The sequence below is a fragment of the Patagioenas fasciata genome, chromosome 13, assembly GCF_037038585.1.
Source record: "Patagioenas fasciata isolate bPatFas1 chromosome 13, bPatFas1.hap1, whole genome shotgun sequence".
Lineage (NCBI taxonomy): Eukaryota > Metazoa > Chordata > Aves > Columbiformes > Columbidae > Patagioenas > Patagioenas fasciata.
In genome coordinates, this window is record NC_092532.1 from 10025090 (window position 1) to 10050619 (window position 25530).

Sequence of the window (25530 nt, forward strand, 5' to 3'; positions counted from 1 at the left end):
CGGCTCAGCCCCATGCAGGATCTGCCCCCCAAAAAACATTTTTAGCAGCCAAGAGCCCCTTCTCCCCCATGCCCTGTGCTGTGGTTTGCCCAAATGGGCTCCCTGAGCTCCGTACAGAGATGCACTGTCAGGAACCTGCATATTGCGATCATCAGCGCTTTGCCTCAGTGACACAGACCAGAAAGGAGATGTAAGACGCGTTTACGTGATTTGATCTGAGGGGATTAAGAACAAGTTCAATCAGATTATTATTTTTTTCCTTCTTTCAAAGACACGGTAATCTCCAAACTGATCCCCTTTAAAGAAGCAACAATAGCCTTGGGAGGTAGGATTTCCACCCATTTGAGGCGCTTAAAGGTTCAGTCCTCTGACTTCTAGGTCTCTGCATGAAAAAATCTGAAAGCAGCAAACACTACATCAGCACTCATATTAATACTGGGCTTCCTATCCTTTGATAATCCCAAATCTCAAGAGATTGGTGCTGCTTTACAAACCACTGACTGTGCAGACCCACACGAATGCACCAACAACACTGTTAGAGGAAAATTAAAGTTGCAAAAGCAAAGTTGGACACACACAGGCTGGGGAGGAACAGAACCCATGAGAACCGGCTGAGAATTCAGATAGAAATCAGAACAAAATCCCTTTGGGACTCTTCTGGGCAAAGCAGTGTTGCAGCTCTTGTCCATAAACAGATATTTCTTTTTTCTCCACCCATCACATCACCATTAAACTGTAGGAACTGGTACTGGGAAAGACTTTCTAAAAGAAAAGCAAAGAAATGACTTTCAGGACCCACCTCAGGATCTTAGAGAAGAATAAACGCAAAGCACGGCCTGGGCACACTACAATGTGGCTTGGGAACATCAGCCCTGGGTCCTGATGGCCCCAAGAGGGTTGTACATATTTATGTGCACATCAAAACATCCATACGCCCTTAGATCTGTGCAATAAAATCTGCAATGCAGAGCGCCAGCTTCCTTCAGCTCTGCAAGTCACAGCCGAAGCGAGCTCCAGAACACCAAAACAAGGTAATTAAGAGCAGATTTGGCCCTCAGCACTTTTTGTATACAAAATGTTTTGGAAACTAATTAAAGCACCGTCCCAGGCAACGTCGTTACACATCCTGAATGCCACAGATGTCCTGGCGAGTGGCTCTGTGTGAGGATGGGGAAAGTACCAGTAACCCCAAACTGGGTGCGATGGAGCTGCCGCATCCCCAACATCTTGCAACTGGCCCTCAGAGCAGGCGCTGGATTTACGAGGTGTCAGAGAGAGGAGGGGATGTCACTCGCAAAGGATCATCTGTTTCTCCCCCAGAAACAACGCTATGCGTTTTTAACTGAGTTTGAGCTTAAAGGAAACCTGGGTTTCTGCTGGTGGGAAACTGGGAGGAACCAGTCACACCAGTATGCTGCTACCAGGCAGAAAACAACGCTGCGATGTTGAGAGCTGCTGGACCATAGTTTTATGTCCCTCGCAGATACCAGAGCTTCTCAAACTACAAAATATCCTGAGATATTAGAAGAGTGACTGGTGCCAGAAACCTCTTTTGTGGGAGGGACCAGAGCGGGCTGTGAGCTGGAGTGACCTGAGGGCTGCTGGGGTATTGCATTTGGTGACTCTCACATTTGTTCGTGTTTGCATTTAAACAATGGGAACAGAAAAACTCTCCTTTCCTGAAAAGCTTAGCAAAGCTGACCTCAAATGGGACGCAGCAAAAACTGACACTGCCGGATGGGCGATCAGGTGCAGCCCCACACTGATGCTTTACGAGGGCTCCTGACATTGGGTTTTGCAAAAACCATGACATCTGGATAGAAAAGAAGATATTTTAATGCCATGATGCATGTTAAATGCATGGAAAACATTTCACCTACATTGCGGTACAAGACATACAGAAAGGAGGAGCAGCCTCCAGCCACCACCCTCGTCTCACCTGCACCCCCCCCGAGCAGCACGCAGCAACGCACTGGGTTAACAGCTCATTTCTCACAGTTTATGATGAGGAAATGGCTTCTTAGCTCCTTCACTCCCCTGCAAAGGCTTTACTGGTGTTTTTGAGCTCTTTGGCAGCCCGTCTGTGGGACGTGCCAGTCTGCTCAGGTAGCAAATCCCTGCAGAGGTCGTGGTGACTGCATCCCAGTAACATCCCAGTGCCTGCATCACAATGACTACATCCCAGCAACATCCCAGTAACATTCCAGTGCCTGCATCTCAGCAGCATCCCAGTGCCTGCATCCCAGCAGCATCCCAGTGCCTGCATCCCAGCAGCATCCCAGTGCCTGCACCACAGTGACTGCATCCCAGCAGCATCCCAGTGCCTGTATCCCAGCAGCATCCCAGTATCTGCATCCCAGCAGCATCCCAGTGCCTGCACCGCAGTGACTGCATCCCAGCAGCATCCCAGTGCCTGTATCCCAACAGCATCCCCGTATCCTGAATAAGAAGCACTTTAAGCTCTCTTTCCATCTTCAAAGTTTCTACAAATACTCAACTTTGATATAAAAATATAGGCAAAATCCGCAGAGGGGTCACGGGGAACTGAAATGCCCTGCTCTTTTTCTCCACTAAATAAATCAAACCCCAACTGGGTTGAACTTTGCCTGGCTGTGGATTTTATTAATGATTCAAATTATTTACTGACATCTTGAGACAGGCCCCAATCACAGCATAAAGAGACTAAGCCGTAGCTGCATCCCAGCATTTCCATCATGCATCCGAGCAAAGCATTCGCTTCAGCTCCTATCTCCAGACAACAACAGATCAAAACAATAAAGTTGCAGGAAATTAAAAATGCATAGCATTCGTCACCATTTCTATGCCACAGCTTTCACCTTTTGCTTTTTTGCTCAGCAAAACCAGACAGAAACCATTGTCTCTGCCTGCTTATTCTTGGTCAACCCTTTGAAATTCAGAAATTCCTCTTGGGAGGAAACCCAGTAAAGACTGACCTTTCTTGAAACACTCGTAAACCTTTTCTAATTTTTCCTTTTGCCTTAATGTTCTGTGTTTTTATTGGGACCCAAATGTAGAGTTATTCTCCCTTTATATTTTCCTCCCCTTTTTATTTTTGCCACTGAATCTGACAGCAAACATCCCAGAGGAGAGGGAGTTTTCCACCATTTCTGGTAGCAAATTCTTTATGTTTCATTTTAGCCTTTTGTTGCTTCAAAGAAACAGCTTGAAATCCAGAAAGGTTCCAGATTTGCCAAGGAAATATGAAACATCGTAATAGCTCTAATGTTAGAGGAATTTTTAAAAGGTTACATAGTGGAAAAATAAAATATGAAAACCTTGTGGAAGCAAGGAGGTTCCTCGAATGCTCCTGCCAGCCCCCCTGCTACTGCAAAAAAGGGCGAAAAAGGGGGGGGGAATGTCAAAAATCCCCCTTAAAAGCAAATTTCACCAAACAGAAGGAAAAGTATTTTAAATCCCACGAAGCAGAAAATGCTCCAAAATGGTAAAAAGCTTTTCTCAACGTTTTTCCCATAGCTGACCTATTCTAATAATCATTTTCACTCTCTTTTTCTGGCACACACACCCAAAACCGCTGTGTGCATGTCCCTGAAGCTGCCTATGTACTTTCAAAACCTATTTTAAATGGAAATGAAGCAGTAATGGAAACAATTTGATTTCCTATTAGCTTTCCTAAAGCCATTTTGCTACAAAAACCTAAACTTCAGGCTTAAGTCCTGCCGACAGATGCATTTTAATTCTGTTTGCTGTTGGTTTGCAGGGCTGCCCTGACCCGAGCGCGGAGCTTTGGGGTTGGCACAAAAATCCAGCTACACATCACGGCTGGGTTTGCGGGCAGCCAATCACTTTGGAGATAGGAACCAGCATTTCAGGGAATATTTTATATATACAGAATAAAATAACACCAGCAAAGAGCTGAGGTATGGACCCTGCCCATCACGAGGTGCCCAAATCACCAAGTAACCTGCATCCCCATTTTTGGGCACATCATCACTAAACAGCTCTAATAGAAACCAGGCGCTGGTTTATTTGCTTCTCCGTTTGACTTATCAAATAAAGTAGATGTTGCCACTTCATTCCTCAGCCAAGAAAAGCTTCTTTTTTTTTTTTCTTCTTTTTTTCAGCTGTTATTTTGCTTGAAGAATGAGGTGGTTTATGAGCATTTTCTTCACGGGGGAAAAAAACGCTCCAAACTATCAGCCCGTGCAGGCAGAGAATAAGCTGATTTTTCAACACTTCAAAATTATGTCATAAAGGCCCAGAAAGAGGCTTTGGCGAATATATAAACACAGAATCCAATAGAAGTCACAGGGTGATTAACTAAAACGAATGTTTCCAGAGGAATAATCTCGACACAAACAGCCACATGCTTTGTTTAGCTAAATGAGGAACAGCGTTTTGGCTGCTGTCAAGTGTCTTTTTTTAACTGAAAAAAAAAAAAATAAAGATATTTGAGGAAGATTGGCTGTTTTATATAAAACGTAGTGTCAGAAGCAAAAGTCGTACCCAATGAGCCTGACCTTGAGAAGTTTTACCTTTACGGGATATATTATTATATGAGGGGTCTGTGCCCATGAGGGTGAATGAGCTCAGGGCTAAATGCCCCCTCCGCCTGCTCTGCCTGCACATGGTTGGACTCGATGAGCATCTCTTCCAACCAAAATGATTCTGTGATTCCATCTCACCCAAGCTGCCCTCAGCCGCACACAGGAGGATGCACTGATTCGGGGTGGGATGCTCAGAGACGTGGTGCAAAGCTCCCTCTTGGAAGCAGCGCACAAGGAAAGGGGAAGCTCCTCGTTACAAGCCCATTAGTCATCAGTGTGGTCTGGCTGGATGAACACCAGGACAGGAATATTTGCTACCTGCTTCTTGAGCATCAGGCGGCAACGGAACATCAGCATCTCACGCATCGCTGGACCATCGGCATCTCGCGATCACTTAGGGCGATGGATCTCTTACCGTGGACGTAAGAGAAAGGTGCAAAAATTGCTGATTTTTCGTAGGTCAGCAGGTCCAAAACTGGACTTTAAGTGATATAATATAACAGTAATATTGACCACGGCAAAATTAACCTCCTGGGCAGCCTCCAAAAGCTCCTTTCCTGGGAGGTGGCTTCGGCCCCAGGGGCAGCAACATGCACAAGCTGTCCCCCTCCAGAAGTGATGCGCCCCACTCCGTCACCTCCTGCCCCTGCAAGATGCTCATGGCAGCTTCCAGCAGCATCTCCCCTGCTGAGCAGAGCCGCTGTAATGGGACACGGATGCACAGGCAGACCCATGGCACAGCCTGCCTGGAGCCCCTTTGGCAACAACTGTGATGCTGAACTAGAGCAGTTTGTTCAAAAGTGGGAAAAAAAAAAAAATCGTAAAAAAAATACATATCAATCTATAAAAACAAAATTTAAAATACAAGATAAAGTAATATATAAAATTAAAAATATGTAAAATAGAAAAGAATATAAAACAAAAATAAATATATAGAATATAAATTAATAAAATAATAAAATAAAAACAAAATAAAATTTAAATTAAATGAAATAAAAATAAAATAAATATAATAGAATAAATAAAATAAAATAAAATAAAATAAAATAAAATAAAATAAAATAAAATAAAATAAAATAAAATAAAATAAAATAAAATAAAATAAATCCTCCCTTCTCACAACTGAAGGAGCAGCTCGTGGATTGTGCAATCACATAAAACTCCGAGCGAACGTTGGGCCCTGGAGGGAAGTTTCCTATGGAAAGATGTAAAGCGCAGAGGGGCTGGAAAGGCTCCCGGGGAACACGCAGCCGCCCAGCGAGGGGCTGTAACCAGAGCTCACCGCTCCGGGAATGGCTTTAACAGGGCACTTTCCTTCGTACAGTGTGTGCCTTCAGCCGCGAGTTGCCATGGAAAAGGGTGAAGCTTTGAAGTAAATAGTCTGTGCGGTGACGTCCCGGGCCAGGCTATAGACTTGCATCATCTGATTTGCATTTTATTCCCATTTTTCCCTCCCTGTCACCTCTTAAGTAGAGACGAGCACAAAAATCCTCACAGCAAAGACCCTGCAAAACTGCTCTGCAGCACCAGCTGAAACTTCATTTAGAAAGTTTTCCTGGTACAAAACCAACCCAGAAATGGGAAAGAAAGGCAGGCACAGCAGCTCAAAGGTTAGAAAATTGACTTTTAGCTTCACCAGCCTCAGGATTCAGAACCTAAACCCTCATCCAGGACAATGCTTCAGCACTCAGCTGAAGTTACGCGGATGCTTAAGCTCACCCCTACTCTAAAATAGGTAAACTCATCACCGTGCTGACTTGAGGGACATGGGGTCTGAGGAAGAGGGGGAGATTCTGGATGGGACAGAAACTTATCCTGGCCGGGCAGTCTGGGCAAGTGGTGGCCACGGGCATGTCTGGGACATCAGCACTCTGAATCCACAACCCATCCTTCAATAGCAGCCACAAGCCAGCCGAAAACGCTACTTTTTGTAATAGCATGATACATAAATGTTAGGTCTGCACACTCTTATCTCTTTAGATAATCACAAATAGATGTGTGTCTTATTTCCCTGCCCACTTTCCTCCCCGGAGCTGAGGGTGCAAAACGGGGACAGGAATAAACGTGCACAAGGTGGTGGATTAACAGGCTTTAAAGCATCCCGGTGAAAGCCCTTGCACAGAGGCAGCAGGGACCGCGTGAGAGGAAAGGCAGAAGCTTCCCTCAAAAGATGTTGAGAGGCAGGAAAGCTCTGGAGGAAACACGCTTGTTGGCAGTAATGCAGAGGTGTGGAAATACGAAGCAATTAAGACAAATGGCAACTGTGAAACAAGAGCCTGCTGGACCGGGAGACGTTGCTTACGACAAATAAACAAACCCAGAGCCTGATTGCAAAGACAGATATTCACAGGAGCTGCTTCTGCACCGAGAGCTGGAGCGCTTTTCTGCATCCAGCGATCGCTCCGCGCTGAGCACGGGAGATGCTGTGTGGCCGCAGGATGCCGTCCTGTTAATTAAACGGTTGTCATCAGATAGACAACCAATAAACAAAGCCACAACCACAATGAAAGCAAATAACCTGATGGTGTGGAACGTGGGGAAGAGACGTGAGCAAGGCCAGCTGTGGCACATAGGAATATCTTGTTAGTGCAGCAGCAATTAGCAGCTGCTCTGGTTTAATTGTACGACACCCTTAATCACAGCACAGCAGGCAATTCCCTACACTTTCCCTTCTGGTAGACACTTCTTCCTCCTTAAATTAGCTGTGTGGACACAGCTCATTAATACACACACATGCAAAGCTTGCTTAGGCCAGACACAAATACGCACTGCCTGTTTTGCTCGTGTTGATCTGGCTTCGGCCACCTCAAAGACTCAGACCCGAGCTCCAGAAGATCTCCTGGGACTATGGAAATCCTCCGCAACCACCACATGTGGAGGAACCCTTTGAGTGTGCTCAGGAATTCCAAAAGTTTACTGGGAAAAAGCGGGGGAGAACAAGATATTTTAAGCAGAGGAGGAGGCTGCGGTATGACAAAAGGTGAGATGTTTTGCTAAGAGCTCACAAAACTCAGTGCAACCCTTGGAGGGTCCGGGGGGGCTGATGGGGAGCTGGGCTTAGGGGAAGTCCTTGGCTGAACCAGTCCCAAGACCTGGCTCAGGACCAGGAGTAATCACAGTGTCCGGGGGTCACCGGATCCCACTACAGCTGATGCTGCTGGGACCAGTTACCAGCTTAAAGATAAGCCCAGTTGCAGGTGCACTATGGAAAAGCAGAGTTAAAGCCCATGATGAGAAGCAGTATCAAAGACTGATTAAGGAGAAAGAGGTTTAAAGTAAGAAGCATTATTTAGATAAGAATGGGCGCTAAACTGAATTAGGTCCAAGGTGAACAAAACTGTTCAAGCAGCAAAATCGTTAAAGGAAAGCTCTGCATAGGATAATAAAGTGTAAAAATGTAACAGGAGCAGGCAAATTCCTAATAACTTCCCAGATTTGGTCAAGGAAATATTGGGATTACTTCTCATTTTGGCAGAAGAATAATCCCTAGGATAATGGCAGAAAGGTTTTGAAGGTATAAGCTGAGCAAATGGGCTGGCTGAAGCCATGAACCAGAGAGATGTGCAGATAGGCAGGGGTAGATATTATCTTTTCAGCACTAGCTAGAAAAATGTCTGTCTGTGCTCTTCACTTTCTAACAAACTTAATCGCTTCATGATGAACCAATGGCGTTTCCACTTCCACATGCTTTTGATATTACTTAATAAACTTAATTAGAGAGCAGCCATCATACTGGAAAAATAACATTTCGGAGGGTTCCCTCTCCCTGGATAGGAACAGGCCACATTACATAACTGGATTTCTTTGCTGCTCCGTATTATCACAATTGGGTTAAATTCCACTATTCATTTTTACAATGCACAGTAAAGATAATAACTGTAATCGTTTTGCAAGTAGGTAATAAAATGCCTGTCTGCCCAAGCTTGCAGGTAATGCCTTAACAGATATTGGATGTTATTAAAAAAGGGTGTTCTGAGTCTGCGGCTCTTCCTACACAACCTAAGAATTAAAGCCACGAACATCCTGTGTGCAGGAGGAAAAAAAACTCTGTGAAGGGGCAAGCGATATTACCTGTAGGGATGCCAGGACAGAACCTGCCTGGATGAATTATTTTGGGGATGAGATGGCAGCTGGGAGAAGCCCTTTTCTTGAGGTCACCCCAAATTGAGGGGACTGGGGTGCATTTCTCATCTGACGCACCCCACAGAACCCGGCTGCTCAGCATCTGCTGGGGATGGGCATGCACACCCTTTCCAGACGGTTGGAACCGAAAGCAAAACCATCTGTGTTGGTTTGAGGGAGAATGAAAACAACTCATATACATTTCAGCCCTAATGTAAGGCACGTTGCTGGGATGAGGGTGAGGGTTTGCCGGCAGATAAATCTTGTCATCCGACCAGGACAAGTCTGCACCGTGTGATGCGCGGAAGCAGCAAAGCTCGCTCGCTGGTTCAGCACCCTCGGCACCTTGTGCAAGCCTGGACGGGGATCCACGGGATCTCTCCAGAAAAACCCCAGGGCTTGCTACTTCAACCACCCTGCTTCCCGTGAGCTGCATCCCCGCAGGGATCTGCTCCTACACCATATTGCCCGTACTTCACATCACCGTGCTCTGGTCCTTCCTCTGCTTCTTCCGTGCAGCACACTCATGTTTCCGTTTTTTGAACTTACGGGACATTATCCAACGGTTTGCATTTGCTAAGTCACATCCAACCTCCTTATGACTTGCAAATTATACTCTGTGAGAAAGAAGCTGGCACATTTAACCAGCCATTAAGGGTTTGTTATTTTGAAATTATTTGTTTCAACAGTCAGATAACCGGACCAGCTTTAGCAGTTCCTCCCTGATTTGGAGATATTTCAGCAGCAATATAAATTTCAAGGCTTTTCTACAATCCATAAGAAGAATACACAAGCATACAAGATTTGAAGGTGAGTCTCCCACCCCAGCCAGGATTTCTGGGTCTTTCCATCTGCAATGGGAAGTCAGTGCACACAAACAATAGGACAGTAGGAAAAGTCTCATGGCTACAACTGAAGATAACCACAAGCAGAGCAGAGATTGGTTTTCAACCCTCAAATGATTTTTAAGACTAAAGATTTTCTTCTGTCTTTGCTTTCCCATAACAAGTTTTCAAGCTTATTATGATATTCCATTAAAAATGTGATTAGCTTACAAGAAGCCTTGTGATGGTTTTGAGAGCCTGTGTAGTGTCTGTGAACTCTGTTTGGTCACTGAGGACATTTTATGTCTACGTTTTATGAGTGAAAACCTCCTAAACGTGGAGCTTATCTGTTTTTCACATTGCCTGTTTCCACCAAAGAGCCTCTGGAAGCTCAGCAGCCAGAAACACAGGTATGATTTAGGCAAACAGTTTTTAAAATCTGAATTCCAGCTCCGAAATAATGAAGCAACAGACTTGATGAGATGTCGGGATCATATGTTGGCGCTGGGGAAGGATCATCTGGAAAGGGATGGGAAGATTATGAAAGAGAAGATCTCTCAGAGGTAATTTTTGGAAATAAGCCACAAAAGCAAGAAGGTGTCTGTGTGGTGGAGGAAAGCTCAGGTGCACCAGAGCAGGAGCAGAAAGGATCTGGGATTATTTAGAGGGCTCAGACTTGCATTCAAAGACCTTTCAAGAGGCATTAAAGAAAAAAAGGCAGGAAAACACACCTGGGCACTTATTATTTTGTCTAAATCTATGCGTTTGTTGAGTTAGCTAAAAAAATCCACTGGGGTTTCTTTGAAATCTTTGCAAAGTCTATATCTCTGCTTTATCACATCTCCTTGAAGAGGTAAATTGCAAAATCACCACACTACTCACAATGGATGAGTTTCAGCTGCTGAGGACTCAGAGGGGGTTAAGCCCTGGAAACGCAAATCTGCAGAGCACCCAAGTGGCCCCAGGTGAATCCCTTAACCCATTTCCATTCTTGCAGCCCAGTCTGCCATGGCCCGGATGCTTGTAGCCACAGCTCTGCTCTCCCTGGGCAACTCTTGGGCCTCCTAAAGCGCAGCAACAACGAGCAGAGCTGAGAGGAGGGAGAGGGGGGTTAAGAAGTGATACTACACATCATTGGAGGGTCGTAATAATACCTGGCAACAACATAAGCAATCAAAGGCAGCCTTTAATCCTGATTTTTCCGGCAGTTGAGTAATAGTTGCAATGTTGTTTTAATGTGAAGGTGAGTATTTAACTGGGGGTGGCTGGCGTGCTCGCACACAGGTACGACTGGGAGACAGGATGCAGTAGTATTTGCCAGTGAGACAGAACAGAAGACGAGAGATAAAGAACAGCATTACGCACAGCACACTACATGCTCACACAATAAAGAGCATTATTTCATTGCTCTTGGGACCGTCGTGCAAACTAATTAAAAGGGTATTTCAGCATATTGAATTAATTACTCCACTGAGGGCAAGAAAGATCTTATCAACGGGCGTTTTGAAACCTCATTTGCTTTAAAAAATGTACCGGATTGGTAATAATCTCAACAAGTGAACTGGCAAAGTCAAGTAGAAACCCAGGTTTTGCCAAGGTTTGCGCAAGGACGAATGTTGTCCCTTTGCAGCCCTGCAGATGCCATTGGCCAGGGCACCGCAAGACAAGCACTGAGCGTCACTCTGTGCACGGATATTGTTCTCTTGGTGGGAAATCTTCCTTTCTCTTTAGCTTAAAGAAAGGAATTCTGGCTGGAAAGAAAGGCTGCAAGGAGTGAGTGATTTTGCCCAATTCACCTCTCCTGAAGGAGATGCCACGTTGTCTCCTTACAGCCACATAAAGCATCACTTGTGCAACTCCCAGCTCATGGCCGGAGCTTTGCTTTGGGATGATTTTACCTATTACAGTTCCTAGACTGGAGATGGTTCATGTATGATTGACAGGGGCCTCCTGCATCATCTGCTAATGCCAAAAACTATATCAGACAGTCCTCAGAGACACAACCAAACTCCAGCCCCAACCAGCCAGCGTACTACTCCCACTTCTCCCACGAGAAGGACACGCGTGACTCACTGCCATGGACTATGCCAAAGTATGGACTGGTGTGTCTGAAGAATTAAAATAGAAGTAAAATGCCTTGGTTTTCCTCCCCATGCCTCCCAGCAGACCCTTGTGTGGTGCAGCACACCATAGGCGATGATGACATGGCATCCACCGCCTGCATGGTCCTCACGCAGCCCAGGGGCTGTAGGGCCAGAGGTGCTTCTACTCAGACATATCTTTGCCCCATCACAGCCATAAAGTCTTTCCCATGGTCCTGAAGTCAAATCTCTGAGCAAAAATCAGCACAAAACCAACAAAGTCCTGGAGAGCGTGAACGGATGCCAAAAAGATAGATGGGAAAAACTTGCATTTTCAAGTGCCAGAGAAGACAACGAGACATAACAAAGCTCTTTGTTTGGGAGAGGGTATTCTTTGGGGAAGAAGAGAGAAGACTGGAGAGGGAGCAGGGGGAATCCATCCCACACCCACTCCAATAGTTCAAAAATTCTATCAAAGCCAAACATTTCTCATATCCAACCACCACATTTTGGTGCCAGAGAACTCCCAGGACAGATAACCTCCCTGAGAAGGGACATGTCCTGGGTTGGTGTAGCCAGCTTTCCTGATTTTCTATAAACCTCATCACACTTTCTGCAGCAGATGGACAGCAGGGATGTGCCAGGCTCATCATGAGCACATGCAACCATGTTTAGGTCCTACAGGGACTGGGATGGGCACAGGGGATCAGGCTGAGCGTTCGTATTGCAAGAGAGGAGCGGTAGCAGGGACAGCACAATGTGTCCAGGAAGGAGCAGGGAAATGGGATAAGGTGTCATCTCACCTCATGTCTGAGAAATTACAGCTGAAACACACAGCTGCTGCACGTGGGTGTCTCCGCAGGGATGTCAGCACAGTCAATCACGCCCCGGGTACACGGAGATCCCAGCCGGCAGTGACATGAAAACCTCTGCCAGCTTCTGGCAGCTGATTTGGAGTGACTGGGAGCTTAACGGGTGTTGCAGCAGAGCTTCCATAAACCAGTGCAGGCAGCTGGGTGTTGTAAAGCAGCTCTGTGTGCTTTCTGGATGGCTGTTGCACATCAAGAAAACACCCGTTACCGCTTAGAAGGATTCAGGTTACGCAAAAGTCTCTTTTTAAAAGACGCTGGAGTGCATGCAAACTTTTAGCCTCTGCTTCCAGAGGAGGTGATACATCTATAAAGGCAAACACATGAAAACTGGAGTACCTGGCTTTCCTGTCGTGACCTTTCGGATCTCCCAGCCTGGGTCTCAAGACATACAGCTCACCTAGGCTTGGTCTAATGTCTGTAGCAAGCTCTGACCTTCTCCTCCAACCCCACGGAGCTGCAACACCTTGACCCTGGGCAGCAAGGACAGAAAGCGGTTGCGGGAGCACCCACCATCTCTTGGAGCAGGATTCAGGATGTGTTAAATCCTCTGCTGAGTATCAGCTTGGTATCACAACAGAGCAAAGCTCAGGATGTGTTGCGGGGTGATTTCAGGCAGAGGATGGGGCGCTGGAGACAGAAAGACATCCTCAGCAGGCTGCTGCTGCAGCTCCCCACTGACACCTGTTTTAGGACATGTTGAGTGCCATTGCGTGGCTGTTAAGGAGGTGATTAGCACAGGAGAAGGTGTCTGAGCTTTAGATGCCTAAGGTAAGGCAGGTGAATTCACGCTTCATCTGCTCAGGAGTTACCACTCAGAGCAAAGACAGGATGAGCCACAAAACTCCCCACTATCACAGAAAAAAAAAAAAAAAATTGAAAAGCCCCTCGAGTGCATTGACCTCCCAGCGAACTGCACGGCAGGAAAAAATGTCACCTCTCAGTTTGGAGTAGCTGCTATTTCCCCTGTCGCTGCCGTTACCTGCGACAGCAGAGCTGACAGATCCCACCTGGCAGCAGGCACAGTGCTGGTCCAGGGACAGACGAGCTTTGCTCGGCCGGGCTGGGTTGCAAGGAGCAGCTCCCAGCATCATCACTGGCTGTCACTGCCACCGCGTCCCTTGGGATGGGAGGATGGGGGTCCCCAAGTACGGGAAACCTACTCCTGGAACCCCGAAAAGGACTGCAGATTCTGCAAAGCACCAACCACGAATTCTGATAATTTAAGTGGTTATAGCAGCAGTTCACAAACACCCTTTTTTCCCAGTCAGAATTTGCCAACAGCCAAGACGATGCTATTTAACACTGAGTCCGCTGCTGCCATCGTGCTGACTCTCAGAAGTCACAGACAAGGCACACTATAGGCTTAAAACCCCCTTAATTTAGACAGACTGTTGATTGCTGTCTGCCATTTGGGTAAAGCATCTTACCAGAGATCTCAGCCCGCAGCTGACAGGCCAACCTTGCAGCAAGGACCCTCCTCGGTTGGGAGCTGGGACACCGCCAATGCTCACCCCGTCACCGTGGCATTAGGCTTTGCAACAGCAGGTCTTGAGAACAAAGGTTCAGCAGCATATGGCAAAACCCAAGCAGAAAATTACAAACATTGATTTTTTTTTAATTTTTTTTATTTTTTTTTTTAATGCTGTTTCCCATCCAGGAACAGAGAACAACACGGAGTGTGCTGGGAACTGCGCCCAGGGAGGGGATGAGACTCGTGCAGAGTGAAGATGGCTCTTGCTTAAAGGTTATTTGCATTTTTAAAATCTCCTTCCCCTATCAGCAGGCTGGTGTCTGGATTCCGACAAAGCCCGAGTACATTTCCCAGCTCACTCTTATGGTCTCCTACCCCCCTGTTTCCAAGAGAGAAAATGCAGTGGTACAGCAGATGGCTTGAGCTTACTCCCATCATGCAAACCAGAGCTTCAGCTTTTGCAAAAGCCCTTTTGAAACCCCTTGCTCCGCTGACTCAGGGACCCTGCTTCAGGCCCAAAATACCCACAGGAAGCCTCGTCAAGAAACAGCAGCAGCAGAAGGAAAGACAAACCAGCAGGAATGCTTTGGGATGTGAACAGCACATGTTTTGCAGCCTTTGGATGCAAAGGAGCTTTGCAAGGCTCTTCGCTGCCCCGGCCTTAGGGAAGCCCAATGCCAAAAATGAGGACACGAATATCCTTTATTCCCCCAAGCACCAGCTGAGCTCTGTGCAGGACAACTCAACTGCCTTGAAAAGAAAAAGCACCTTCCTCACTGTAAAACCTGTGGTCATTATTATTCAATATTCTCTACAGACTTGCTTTTGTGTTGGCATCTTTTCTTGGTAGAATAAACACCAGGACAACTAAAAATAATATGGCCAAAGCTGCTGGTCCCTGGATGGATGGACCTGGATTTCAACAAACTTAAATGCCTTTAACCTCCTGGTATCTGCTCCTCACTCACCGCAACTCACCCATCCCAAAGTAAAGCAGCACCAGCCTGCTGATACCTCCAAGTGCTCCTCCAAAAAACAGGGAGCTCCATCATAGTTTCTATGGTAAAGACTGCAAAGCAAACTATTTCAGCGCCAAAAGGCCTCCCTGCACCAGAGAGTGAGACATGAGCTGCTGGAAGAGCTTAACCCTGCGTGTGGGACAAAGTGGCTCAGGGCGTCACGGCCATCCGAGTCATGGCACTGCCTCAGCATTCTGCCCTGGCTGCATCGCCCCTGCTGCTAATTCGGGGATGTGCTCTGTCCCGCCAAGGGCTCTGCTTCGGTTGCTACGATAACAGGGATCTGTTTTCCCCGCGCCCCCGTTCACACCTGATGCTGGAGGAGTTTGACCTTCTCTCCCCTCCAACAGCTCGTTATGGTCAGCAGGAGATGGAGAGAAGAACGTGGCGAGCGCTCCAGCAGAAGGAACTGGAGCCCAGCTTGAAAACACAGCTAATAAACTTGAAAGCCTGAGCCTATTTGAAGCCAGCTCCTTGATTTTTATGATAACCCAAAGCATTGTTTGAGAAAAATGCAGCCTCTCCGCAGCCAGGGCTGAGGCAGAAGCACCTTCCTCTAACTGCACCAGGCAGAATTGCCAAATCCACCAGTCGCACCAGTTTGCTTCAAGCCATCAGCCATCTCCGCCCCAAAACCGTGCCGTGCCCTCACGATGATAAATAATCATCTAACTAGAGGCTGCTGAACTCCATCAGGATCAAGCGTGTTTTCCGAGCATCTTTTATCCTCCCCGTTGGTCCGACTGAACTCTGTGCTCCCCCCATGGCGGTAGGAATTTCCTGCTTCCTGAGACAGCAGTAAATACTTAAATATGCTAAACGAGACGCTGTGATTCTGCTCATATTTTGGAAAATGGGTCCTTGGCTTCTGCAAGAGCTGCCATGGCCCGCGGCACCTCTCCCAGCCCACCCTCGCTCCCCACCCCGGCACGGGGCATTTTTTAGCCAAGTCTTGGCAACAAGCCACCAGCATTTTTCTGGTACCAGCAAATATCGCAATTCCCGATTCAGCAGGATTTCATGGAGCCTAAGAACCGGATCATTTTTTTTTTTTCTTTTTTTTTTTGTTTTTAATAGGACTCTTTCTCCCTGTTGCTGCTCTACTTCTAATTCTTAATTGGACAAGGCAGGCTCTTTCCTCTTTCCAATAGGGTTGTGCAAAATTATGAGATCCATTAGCTTTGCAAAGAAAAAAACACACAACCTTCTCAAATGATTTTCAAATTCTTCCTTGGAACACATGTGCTCTGTAGCAGGGTAATTTTGTTTGGGGTAATTCACTTGTGCTAATTTCCTGTAAGTCTTGCAAGATATATGACTATATATTTTGGTTATTTTCCACATACATTCAGCACTAAATTCCCTCGGAGCAATATTTACATGCAAAATATCTCCAGAGATGATAGAGGGTTTTTTTTTGTTTGAAGGAACAGTGGAAATGCCCGGTGGATCAGATCACCGGCTCGTCCAGTTCAGCGCTCATCTGAGCTAGCAGCGAGCTGTTATTCCAAAATACACAGATACTGCCCCAAACACAGCCCCAACTTCCCCCGAGGTCCTGAGCCCTTGGAATTGTCGTTCTAATTAGTCCGCGTGACTTCATTTCAGTAAATTGCTCATAACTGAAAAATGCTGTTTCTGTAAACCGCAGGCAGGTTGAATGGTGAACATCAGGAGTTGTATGGGATATTTAAGATGTACGTTTGAAAGGAGTAAAATTGGAAGAAGAGGCAGATACTCAGTGCCCGAGAAAGACGAGCCTTAGAATCATCGAATCATTTTGGTTGGGAAAGACTTTTAAGATCATCGAGTCCAACCATTAACGATCTTATTATAGAGCTGATAGATGGATGATGCCTGATCTCAACAGAAAATGGTGGCTTTTATCTGAAAAGCTTTTAATAAAATTCCATGCAAATTTAAGTAGAATGATAGTGTGTCCACTAGTATGAAATTTTACAGCCCCTATCACACAGAGTATTTAAATTGCTTTTAACTTCATGATGCAGAGAACATTTAGAAGCAAGTCTATTCATTAATATGAACTTTAGCTTAGGTGAAACTACTATGTTTATCCACATTCAAGTTGGAATTAAAGTAATTATTAAAAGAAAGGGGACTAACACGGACTTCATGCTAACAGTACTATACTGATCCAGGGGTTAAGCTGAGCGTTTTATTTCCTTTTAAATCATGGCGGCTTTTCCTCAATATAACCTCGGTTACGGGTCAACACAAGGTAAATATCTACCCTTTCTTTCGGTTCAGCTGTTGATCTCCAGATCCCAGCTGGCCACCGAGCCCCCGTTATAATTTGCTTTCACCTCCAGGTGGAGCGTTTCGGTTGCTGTTGCAGGGCTGAGCCCCGCTCTCCCTCCCAGCTGCACAGACACTCGACTGGACACCACGCCACGAAAAAAAGGAATAAAACAACCCACCCATGCACAAATCCCAAATGTCACCCCACGCTTTGAGTCACCGTTAACAAGCGAATGCTGGCCAAGCGATTCCTTGCCTTGGCGCACGTGCAATAAGACCCACCGGCACCATCCCTCGATGCTGGCAGTGAGGATAAAATCACACAACCATTTAGGTTGGAAAAGACCTTTAAGATCATCGAGTCCAACCGTTAACCCAAGACTGTGTAAAGGGCCTGGGTTCTGTGACGGGTTGGATTTTGGGGACGTCCCAAGCGGGTGATGTGACGAAGGGATGCAGATCTCGAGCACCTTCCCCACGGCAGCGTTGGCTCCCCCTCGGCAGCAAAAAGTTTTGGTTTTGCTGGAGAAAGTGTCTTGTTCCAGGGTGGATTTTCATACTCTCAGAGGCAAGAACTGGAAAGCCCGTCAGGGAAAAGCCAGGAAGGAAAAATTGCAAAACAGGAGTGGAGGGAGGAGGGGAGACATGGATGAAAAACCACCCTCCTCACTTACAGGAAGGCAACTGGGAGAAAGCATGGTGTGGAAATGAAGTTCGCGAAATAAAGGGAATTTAATGCTAACCAAAACACCCAGACACAGATGAACTTAATCATACTGAAGTGAGCGAAGGTCATTAAATAAACAGCAAAAGTCAACGTGTGGAGATTGGGAATATATTTAGCTATCAGCTCTTAGGGAGAAAAAATAAACATTGGGGATTGCACAGCAAAAAGTTATCTGAAACACTGAGACAAAGAGAAAAAAAACAAATATGAGCCTTTGCTGACACATAACGTACATAATGCCTCATTCAGAAGGACGTGGGCTGGGGTTAGGAGCCATTTAGGAAGGTAGCGCCGCAATGGCAGGGGGATTTCCAAGGCACTTTATATGCATTTCCCTTCTCTGATTTCTTATTCTTTTGCACCGTAGTCCCACCACCACCATAAAATCTGTTACCATCGACTGTGGTTGGTATATTTATTGACAGCCATGGGCTGGTCCTTGGCTGCTGGCTGACCCTTGCGTTTCATCTCCCATTATTGCAATCAGTTCCCTAACTGCAAAGCACAGTGGCTTGGACGCACGAGTGTCCTTGTCAACCATTTGCAACTCTGTGGTATGAAATGGGATATAAATTTTTACACTCCTCTGGTTTTCCCTTCTATCAACTTGGCAAGACTTTGCATTTTTTTAAACAGATGATCCAGGGTTAAGCTCTCGCTGATGTATTTCACATTCATTTTGCCGTTGCAAGAAAAAACTGTGCAAAAGGGGCACACAGCTTTCCAGCCTTGGTGTAAAATGGATGGCCTGGAAACCATTTGTGAGCTTTTGCACAGAGGGACCCTCACACTGGATCTGATGGTGGTTGTTATTTGCAGAGCTCACCTGGCTGTCTTCTGCATGAAAAGGTGTCTGGGAAACTTGTGGGACCCATAAAATCAGAATTGGCCGGTTAGTCACCTGGAGCTTTTGACCTCAAATCACTCTTCAGTCTCCTGGATGGGGAGTTTAACTGGTTTTTATAGGACACATGCTGAATAAAAAACTTGAGCCAATCTTTTCTGTCACACCTGCACTGCAGAAATATCTTTGCAAAGTGGGTAAGCAGAAGAGTAATTTTCCTGGTATGAATAAGCAAGAGGCCTTTATACATCCAAATGCAGTGTTTAGGAGGGGGGATGGATGCAGAACTGTTGCAGGATTGTTTGTGGAGCGATGACTTGGAAATACAAGGGAATAAATCATCCTCCCTGAAATGCAAGCCTATACCAAAGAGATACCTGGACTGCAAACGCACACGCTCAGCAAAAGCAAATAAAGAAAGATCAGAGCTAAAAATCACAGATAAAAATCAACCCAAGATCCAACAGGGATGTGCACTGACTCCTGTAGCTGCTTTGAGAAGTATTAACTCGAGTTCTTAACACCAGCAAAACCTCTGCTGGGCCCTCTAGATCTTCCTGAGTCATCAGAAGGTCAAGAAAACAGCAGGTCACTGGATGCTTGTCAAACTCCATAGAAAAAACCAATAAAGCCATTTATTCTACGCAGGAATCAAAACCAGCGCATACAAATTTCCGCTCCCAAAAACGTTTCGATGATTAGCTTTGATTAATGGTGCTGCCAGAGGATCATTCATCAGTATTAACTAACAACATCTTTTTCAACATTATTTCCAACTCCCTAGAAGCTGGAAAGCTACTTTTATAACATTCTTTTTACCCCATTCCCATCTGCATACTGGTTTTATATTTTTTAAGGGTTGCCCATAAGACCTGCTCAAATACAAGAGGGTCGGTGAAAATGGGCTGTGGGCATCTCTTCCATTTGTTATTGTCGGGTTGCTTAGGAACGCCTCTTAATGGAGGGCTGCTCAGTGTTCTTGGGCTTCTAGAGTGATCTTTTTTTTTTTTTTTTTTCCCCAAAGGAGAGAACTGCCCTAAAGTCCTGAATCTGGAAAACAGCGGCCTGCAATAATGCTGGTTTTGCAAAGATACAGTGTAAGAAAAGATTAGATCACGTTTTGGGCTGCAACAGCATCTTATGAGCACCAAAGAGAAAGGGAAGGTAGAAAACGTGTCCCAGGATACAGAACCTGGAGCACCCAGAAAAACACAGGAACCAAGCATGGTGGCATATACACATACACACACACAACCTTGAAGGCCAAGATCTCCATGCTGCTCGAGACATTCCCCGCTTCCCAACGGTGGGATTCAAGTGCTGGCTTTCATAACCTGAACATCTGGTTTCTACAGAGCAGTTATTTTGGAAGGTGCAGTAAATTGTGACTCACCCTATAAGTAGCACCATGTCATAAGAACGTATATGTATGTAAGTCAGGAAGGTACAACCTCTATAGCTGCAAATAAAACCTCACAAGCAAAGTCCTGTCCCTGGGCACAAAAGCACAGTGGAGAAAACATTCTGCATTGTGTTCATCGATTTACCAGTTCAGGAGAAATAAAAGGTTACTTCCTTACCGTTCCTTGAGTGAGTCGGCACTCTGGTGGGCAGCAGAGCTGTCTGGGATGGCCTCGGCGTTAAGCTGTGCCCCTCACCTGCTGCCAGACACCTTTGAGAAGATAAAAAGAAACCAAAAACATCATGAGATTTTGTTAGCAAACAAAAAGGTCTTTGTTACCGCTCCTCTGTTTTCTCACTAACCACTTTATCTGAGGATATTAGCAATAAAACCAGCAAGTAGTGGAAAGCACGTAAGATACGTTAGAAGAAAAAGCTAAAAGGCAGAGCAAACATCACTTGTGACAGTGGTGCCAATGCCCGCTCTCCAGGTACAGGACTAGGAAGGACTCTCCATCAGGCCACACGTCTCCCTTCAGCTGACATGATGCTGCGGATGGAGTCAGGGCTCCTTGTAGCCCCCAAAACTTTGTTTCTTTTCCCAAACACCTTCCAGTCTTTATAGTTACCAGCGAGACCCTTGGCAGAAGCAGTTCCCCTGGGCTTGGGGAGATAAAGTGGTGGGGACTCAAAGTGCTCCTCTCCAACACCACCTTCCCAGTGCTAAATTTGGGCGTTTCCAGGAGATCGGAAGAGGCAACAATAAACTTCAGGGAAATGCAGGACTCTTCCCCTGCTTCCTCCTCTCCCTCCATTCCTCTCCAAATCCAAGTGGTGGAGCAACCAGAGACTAGTTTGATGCACCTCCTCTGTCCCCAGCCCCCCGGCTCCTGGGACAGTCTGCCGTGGGTCAGCTTTCCACCGAGCTCCAGAGATCAACCATTATTCTTCTGACAGCTCGGGGGGTGTTTGCAGACCGCTGGACTCACTTTCTGTCACTGCAGATAGGAAAAAATCTCCAGTCATCCAAAAATGGATTCCAGCGGCCCCTCCAGGTAATTCTTGAACATTGAGACAGGCCTGGAGAGTGATCATTCCCTTCTTAATCCCCTGAAAACATCCACGGGAACGGCAAACTGGCTTCCCCCACATGTCTGCCCCTTCCCCTGGAGCTCCATCTCTCCTTGTTCGGAGTTGGACAGACAAAAGCTGCCTCAAATCTCAGCTTTTCCAAGAGTTTAGTTTCAGGTCAACGAGCCTATGAAGAATAATTGCATCGAAGGAATGGCACCTGTCATCGCTGTGATGTGATGTGGCTGGAAGGGCTTTCCCCAGCAGATGCTGGACCACATTATTCCTGAACCACCTGGATGTTCCTCCATCCTGGAAATGCCAAGACCTCATCCAGGCAACTGGTGACCCTTCACTCCTTTTTCCACCAATATGCATTTATTTTTATGTCTTAATATAATACATATTTATAATGTTTATAAACACACTCTATGTGTCCATAATTAATGTTCTGTATTAAACTAATATTAGTTTAATGGTGATACAAAGGGGTATCAACTATGTAGTAGGTAGAGATTGCAATGGTAAGAAAAATAAAGCTAATTACGTACTCCTTCAGCAAGTCATTAACAGGCTCGTATATGCTTCAGGAGCAATTTTCAGCAATCACGCACCAGCCCTTCCCAAAAATGAGCTGCCAGACAAAACCACCTCCTGCCAGGGCACCTCTGCTTTCCTTTTGGCCACAGAGCAGAATCCTCCATTGAGGTACACGCACATGTACACCCTGCATCCATTACCAACAAAAACTGCCGAAAACAAGCCAAAAAGAAGGCAGCACACATGAGGGATTGCAACACATGGGCAAAACTAGAAATGGCTCTTTGTATATGTGCTTTTTTTATTTTTTTGGCTAGGAAACGCTAGCAAATGAGGCCTCGTTTTGCTTCAAGTGTTTCCCGTTTTTAAAGCCTGTCCGCAGTTGTGTATATAGTGCTCTATAAATATTTCATTGAGGCCGCAGCACGAGCGCTTTTCCTTCGAGTTCATCCTTGGATGTTTGCTTTTCACTGTTCAATGATGCTCAAGCAGGAGCTGCCTGGAGCTGACCCTGAGCTGTCAAACGCCTGTGTGGCGCAGACCGGGAAGTAGAAGTGATGATAACAGCTAACAGGATCACATAGTTATGATTTCTAGAGTTAGCATCATCAAAATGCACATATTTTTCTGTCAAGAGTCTGGAGACCAAACCGTTAAATAGAGTTTTTTCTCCTTTTCTAATCATCAGCTCACTTAAAAAATGGGAAGAAATCAGAATATCCTACCACCTCCTACCAAAAGTGGATACAGCAGTGTTTCTAGGGACTATTGTGTTGAAAATGAAGATTGCAAGATACAAGGAAAGAGAAATTGGGTATCTGCCCTCCTCAGGCATCTTCCGAACTCTGGGGATGACTTGCTGGAACAAATGTCACCTGAAATGTCCCTTTTCCCAGTGCATCCATTAATGTCCACAGAGAAGGAGCAACAGTTTGCAGATTAAGGTTTCTCCTCCAAAAGCCTTTTTGGTGATCCCCAACGTTGCCCTGGTGGGTTCTGTGCAGGATGTTTCTCACCCCTTTTCCTCCATCCCCTGAGGATTTTCCTCTTTGTTTGCATTAATATCACACGTTCTCTTTCCTGCCTCTCCTTAGGACCGGATTAGTTCTTTAGTAGGTCTAAGCCAGCACGAAGGATCCTGTCCAGTTTGTTTGCACCCAATTCAAGAAAAAAAAAATAGGCCCTACATGAATGAAAAAAAAGGAAAAGAGAAGAGAAAGCATGATGCCAGCAGTTTTCATGGCATTCAGCAGGGCTGGAAACAGCGACAGCAATAATTGCCCATAACCTCCCAAAACTGCGTGTCACAGATTTTCCGAACGCTGAAAAATTACAGAGATATATATTTGTAAGTAACCACCAGACTCAATCAGCTCATCTTGACCAAATACTCCACAATGACATTATTCCACAATGGCATATGCCTTAAGAGAAAACCACAGCATTCTTGGACCCCAAACAGAAACTCGACACATGTAATACCTAATACTAGAGTGTACTTTATACCCTGTTTTCCTATGAGTCATTTTCCATCCCACTGTCTGCTGAGAAATGCTTTTTTGTTTATTTATTGAAGATTCTCTCAATGGCTTTATTGATGACAGAAGAAGGCAGAGATTCGGCATCCCGGGGACCTGCCACCGAATCTCGCCTAACTAAAGCCATCTGCTCGGGACAGGAGCCGCAGCCACTGGACCTGCTGCCAAAATCAGATTTTTAAAGGGACAGTGCTAGAGTGGGTGGGATGCAGACTGGGCTTTGCATTTTAAAACAAAGTCATGTTATTAAAAAAAAAAAAAAGGAAAAAAATAAGACACACATATTTTTAAATTTACTGTGAGGGACCTGGGATGGAAGGATGAAGTTGTGTTGTTTTGACCATCAAAGCCCAGTTTTCTTGACACAAATGGAAACACCCCCAGGTCTGTCTGGAAGAACCCGTGCTGGGCAGCTTTTCAGCCAGCACAATAAAATGGGCAATGTACCATGTACCAACCCAAAAAAGCAAAACTGGCTGGTCTCGCTCAATAGTCCAAAGCAAAGGCTCGATTAAGCCCTCGCCTGTGCTGGTATCTGCACAGTGGGACCCGTTACAAGCCAGCATTGGCCCCGCGGCCACGAGGCGAAAGGAAAATAAACCACCCATTTATTTAATAAATACATTTAATTGCGCTATTTGATCAATCGTCATAATCTCAACAGCTCAAGCCTGAGCCATGGGGGTTTATTTTCCAATTTAATCTTGGCAAGACCCATTTAAACACTATAAAGTGAGTCACAGCATCAAGTGGGGATGTTGCAGGGAGCTGAAGGGTGTTGGATGGAGTTGGGGCTGCTGCGAGCTGGTACCAAGCCAGGCGAACGCAAGGGGGCTATTCCAGCACTGACAGCAACAGTTCCAACCTTCGACAGATGTTTAACCAACTAAACCTCCTCATTTTGAGTCAGGGTACTCAACTCTGCTTCCCCAATCTGCTTTGGCAGTGAGCTACAAGGTCGCTTAATAAATGGAAGGCTGAGCTTTCCTTCTCCTCCAAAAAAGAGCTCCAAGTCTTTGCTTACAGGTTATGTTGGGGTTTTGCTGGATGTTAGGACTTCTAAATGGAAAGGAGGAGGAAAACATGTAGGCAGCGGTCTCAGCCAAATCCAGCCAGCGCCTATGGGGAGGGACTCATCTGAGCTTTCTCCATCATGCTTGAACTACACAAGTCTGACAGTCACCAGCTGAACAGCCCAAATGTCAGAGATCAACAAACACCACAAGCCCTCTGTGCTAACGGCTGATAAAACAAGCAACAACATGTTCACAGTCTGCAAGGGGTCAGATTGACCCATGGTCACGAGCCATGCAACAGGCACCATGAATCAAAGGACCCGCAACAGATCCACTTGTTTCCTGATGACGACCGTGCCACCGGCATCAAGGAGCACATTGTGCAGAGCTCTCGGCATATGGTGGGACTTGCTGTTCATGTTAAAACTAATAGTCACAGATCTAAACTGGTAACATTGGGAACACCCTTCCTTCAAATAGAGGTTCTGTTTTCTCCAGCTTCAGCCAAATAAGAAGAATGAACTCAAACATATGCATTTATATACACGTATCATAAACAACACAGCCAAGTCAGCTCTACCGACCTATCTGTGGTGCCAACAGGAAATCCCTAGTGCAAATGTTACACATTTGCCTTATATTCATTCTTAAACAAAACGAGCAAAGGTCAAAACTGAGTTCCCGTAGGAGGGCACATTTGCTGTCCAGATGGTAACAAAACATAAAAGCTTTTTCTGTGAGCAGAATGGACAAATAGACACTCTACAACCCTAATGTCATCCCGACCTTCATGCTGTATAGTACACGTATGCTTCTTCCCTTGGGCTTACGTGGCAGAGATGGAGTTGGGTCTAGCAAAGCAGAGGGTAGGGAGGGCACCTTGTTCAGAAGGCACCTGGGTCTTGTATAGTACCAAGCTCAAGGAAGCTCACCCTATAGCTCGAGCACCTTTATAAAGTCCTGATACAAAGTGCAACCTCAGGATGAAAACCCTGTCTGCAGCACATTGAGTTTCATTTCCAATGTTGGGCACTACCCTAAAGTGAATCAAGAGTAAACTCTAAAAACAGGAGATCTGTTGGAGGAACAAGAGAAAATAGACCCAAGGCTGCGATAAACATCAATTTAACTATATTTCTCAGGACAAAGGGGTTAACTTGCCAGTTTCTAGAAAGCACATACAAAACATTATTATCAGTTTGTCTCTCTTAGGAAGAAG

At 45.8% G+C, this 25530-nt stretch overlaps 1 protein-coding gene across 3 annotated transcripts in view; it reads right to left on the bottom strand.

Annotated features, from left to right (window-relative positions):
* The window catches only part of ZNF469 (zinc finger protein 469), a 234382-nt gene that overhangs the window by 74950 nt on the left and 133902 nt on the right, over positions 1-25530 (bottom strand). For all 3 annotated transcript variants that reach the window (XM_071814560.1, XM_071814562.1, XM_065848417.2), the window contains exon 3: positions 20326-20417. The gene's annotated coding sequence lies outside the window, so the exon portion shown is untranslated. The remainder of the gene's footprint in view (positions 1-20325; positions 20418-25530) is intronic.